The sequence below is a fragment of the Eucalyptus grandis genome, chromosome 2, assembly GCF_016545825.1.
Source record: "Eucalyptus grandis isolate ANBG69807.140 chromosome 2, ASM1654582v1, whole genome shotgun sequence".
Taxonomy (NCBI): domain Eukaryota; kingdom Viridiplantae; phylum Streptophyta; class Magnoliopsida; order Myrtales; family Myrtaceae; genus Eucalyptus; species Eucalyptus grandis.
Genome location: NC_052613.1, coordinates 13,217,776 through 13,221,871, shown reverse-complemented (window position 1 = coordinate 13,221,871; position 4,096 = coordinate 13,217,776). Strand labels below are relative to the sequence as shown.

At 40.5% G+C, this 4,096-nt stretch overlaps 1 pseudogene; it reads left to right on the top strand.

The window, feature by feature from the left end:
* Window positions 1–2,278: 2,278 nt before the first annotated feature.
* On the top strand, window positions 2,279–3,780 carry LOC120290516 (annotated as a pseudogene).
* Window positions 3,781–4,096: the final 316 nt, after the last annotated feature.

Below are 4,096 nucleotides of genomic sequence, written 5' to 3'. Positions count from 1 at the left end.
CATGTCCTGAGCGAGCACCAAACGTAAGATAGGGTATATGCAAGCTGGGTTTTCCCAGACCTGAAGTGACGTCAGCAACATTTCTGAGAAAGCTAATTAACAAAAGCAACTAAAAGTTCATCAAAGGTAACGTTATTGGACTGTGATTTTCACCCAGCTTTGCCAAATGCTTCCATAATTGCCGGAGTTTCAATACTACCTGTAAACATTGCCAAACCGGTGAAATTTGTTTTCGTTGAAATGCATGGAGAAAAAGACACACAGTCCGCAAAAGAAAGTCTGTTACTGCCTAAAAGCTTATCGAGGGCTTGGCTTCCAATAGTCAATTCTCTCCACATTATTCTTCACTTTGCTGGATTTGAGCGAATCAGAATCGTCCTTCAACAAAGACTCGAGCTCAACCATCGTGTTAAACTCTATGTTTTCTGGTGAATGTAGAATGTCAGGACAAAAGCATTTCCTAAATGATCAATGACAATCTAGCGTTCCAACAGTCTTTATTGATGAATTAAGCTTGGGACATTCGTTATTAATCCAGCTATGTCACGAATACATGGAAAATAAGATGTACGATGGCGCAATTCCAAGGTCACGTAACATAAGGAAGGCTGGAATTGCTCTTGGATGATCAGAAGACAAAAACTGAAAAGTGAGGACTACTGCACGCGCAGGAAATCACAGCAAGTTCGAGAGAAAGCTCGAGATGTAAATCACGATAATCACAGCCATAGCTTCATCGAACATGGATCAGAAAATCACGATAATCATCTGAGAATCAAAGGACGCACTGAAACGCATTACGAAAGCGATCAGATGAACAGAGAGGAGTTGCCTACACTCTGTTCTGCCGTAACTCACGTTTGTTTTGTCGATCGTTTCGAGCAGGTCTTCTGCTCCGTCGTCGACGTCCTCTCGTTCCACGATCTTCTGCTCTTCGGCTCTGAACATCAACGAGCGAACACGAGACGAAACTCAGAATCATCATCGCAGGCGATCGCGCCGCGGAAAGGGACATGAGGTGGAATCAAGCGGAGCTTCGTGAAACTCAGTTGAGAGACAAAAGCATCTTCGACGACGATGGAATTTCGCTCTGCGCAGCAGGAGAAACTCTCGAATTTTTTTTGCAGATTTTGGAAACGATCGGAAATTGGAGGGAATCTTATTATATATATACAGAGAGGCGGGAAGCGGGGGGGAATGGCTCTCGGCTTATTTTTCTTTTCTTTTCTCTTCTTTTTCTCTTTCAAGAAAAAAAGGTTTGACTGAGTTTCGTTTTTCTGAGGTTTGACTGAGGTTTAATGGATCTGTTTTAAGAATTTATCAGATACACTCCTTAAGAGGGAGAGGAAAATATTGGTTTGATCTTTTATTTTTATTTCGCATTAAACAACTCAGTTTTTTTTTATTTAGCTTGGTTTTATATTTATCTTAATCATGTTCGGCTTATGATTTTCTTAAATTGGACTGAATCAAGTTCTTCTTAGAAAAGGAAAAGAATCAATCCATATTATGGTGAATACTTGGTCTAATTGCATTATGTTCAAACTGCATGGCAAAATTAGGAAAATATCAATGAACAATTGAGTTATCCGGAATGACTTGCTAAGAACTTGCTCGTGATCAGTTTAGGCATACATCCTAAAATTTGTAACTCGGTGATTCAATAAAAGGTGATGAACATGGAGCATGTGCTTTCTTTGTTGAACATAGAGCACATTTAATGGTTCGACTCCAACTTACAAAATAGGCAAATCATACTTAAAATATAGAACATCACTAATCTTCAACATAATTTTCCTAAAAAAATTGTTCTTTTACGTAAGTATTTGAATGTATGTATAACGAGAGAAGACATTCGACTGTCTATAAAATACAAGATACAATGTTTGGTTTCGATATGGTTCGATTTTTTTTACTAAAATGTATTATGTTTCTAAATCGGATTTCTGGTGTAATCTCAAATGCCTCAGTTTTATGATTATTATTATTTTTTTAAAAGCACAAGAATATCGCCATTTATAAGACCCTCAAGCTCTTTTAATTATTTAAATCTAAATATCATCTCTCCCGCGACGAGAAACGCAAAAACCAACGACAATCCGTTCCGTTTCTACCGCCCATTCCCTCTTCTTCGCGCCCCTCTTCTTCTTCTTCTTCTTCTTCGTTCTCCGCACAAGCCCGGCCTGAAATCCCAACCAGCTTCCGTCGAAGTCGAGACTGATGCTGATCGAGTGATCCGAGAGAGGTGGTAATCGTGCATTTACGGCGATCTTCTCGAATGTTTTTGTCTTGGGCTCTTGTTGTTCCTCGTCCCATTGCACGTAAGCCGTTTGATGTTTGCCCTAAGTGAGAGGCATTTGCTTTTGTTGGGCTTGTTTCTTGAATTTGGAGCGAGGCATTACCATCTTGAGATGACCCGTCTTCAAATCATTGTTAAAACAATGGCTTTCTCGAATGAATGAAGCGCGGCAAGAGAGTTTGGTTGCTTTGTCGCCTCACCAGTGCATTCGCCTACCCTGAGAGGAAACTCGAGTTTTGGTGAGATTTTATTTAACTGGTCACAGCGTAGATTCATGACCACAAGCAAGAGAGTGCAAGATAGGAACAAGGACAAGAGGGTCTATGATCTCGAAATTGCCACTGAGAAGCAAAAGTGGTGTCAAAGGTGTTGGTTTTGATGGAAATGTTGAGAAAGGAACCCGAGATGATAATCCCTGTGAGATCACCGGATCTATAGCCAAGCAAACGGTGTAGTGGATTTTATTCTGAAGTCACCAAAACTGTTGTGAGTTGTACAAGGATCGGAAGGGGGTATTGTGGTTTGGAATTAACTAAAGAAGCTGAAGACTTGTTAGAGGAAGAGGAGAGATAGATTAGGGGACATTCTGACACGGCTGTTGAATACGTGACTAGGATGTTAACGATGTTGGTCGATAAACGGCTTCCTCTGGACAAAATTGCTCATTCCAGGAGAGAGTTTGGTTTGCTAGCTAATTTTAGGAGCAAGTGGGTACACGAGTATCCGCAGCACTTCAAAGTGGTTAAATCTCTGGATGAAGTTGATTATCTCGAGCTCATAGAGTGGAATCCTGCTTGGGCTATCACAGAGTTGGAGAAGCCCATTTTGGGGGTATCAGAATTTGCCTTTTCATACTCTAGGGTTGCTTTCCCTATCTTTCCCCTTGAAGTTTCTTGCCAGTTACAAGAAGCTGTGTAGATATGGAGGGAAGATTGAGCACTTTCAAAAAGGTCTTACTTGACTCCTTATGTTGATGCATGTGGCCTTCAAGCTGGATTGAAAGAATCTAACAAGAGATCCATTGCAGCAATGCACAAGTTACTTAGCTTCACAATGGAAAAGAGGTTGGTAACCAATCACCTCACGCACTTTCGACAAGAATTTGTGATGCCTCAGAAGCTGATGAGACTCCTGTTGAAGCATTGTGGTGTTTTCTATGTCTCTGAGAGGGGAAAAGGTTTAGTGTGTTCTTCAGAGGAGCTTATGAAGGTGCGGAGCTGATTTAGAAATGTCTACTCGTTATTTGGAAGGAAAAAGTCCTAAGCCTTATTGGTTATATGGGGAGGAAGAAAAAGATGGAAACTTTTATGGACTCATCAGATATGGAAGATAATGATTTTCTAGAGGGTAGCTCTGAGGATGAAGGCATTGCTATGCAGCTTAACCAAATAGAAGCCATCAGTGAATTGGAGGACATTGACAGCTCCTTAATGGATATACATGAAATTGACAATAAATACAAGCCTCATGATTCATTTTAAGGTCATATGTTCTTATTTGAGTTGTCAAGATAACTTGCTTTCCAGTCTTCTTCTTCACAAGTTAAAAGTTTCAAGTTTTTGTACAGATTTAATTAGACAAGCTCTGCTTACATCTATAAACCAAGTCAACCAGTAGCGAACTGATCCATCCCATTCCTTGCTAGTCCTAAACATTGCCACTTGAACTCCTGAAATCAATGATTCAGAAAGAATGTGCAGATAATGCTTTTGGCAACTCTCCGCTCGCCTTGGTGCCAGCAAGGACATCAGAAGCAGTCTATGTATGGTGACCGGTTCATTCTCAGTTATTGCTCCG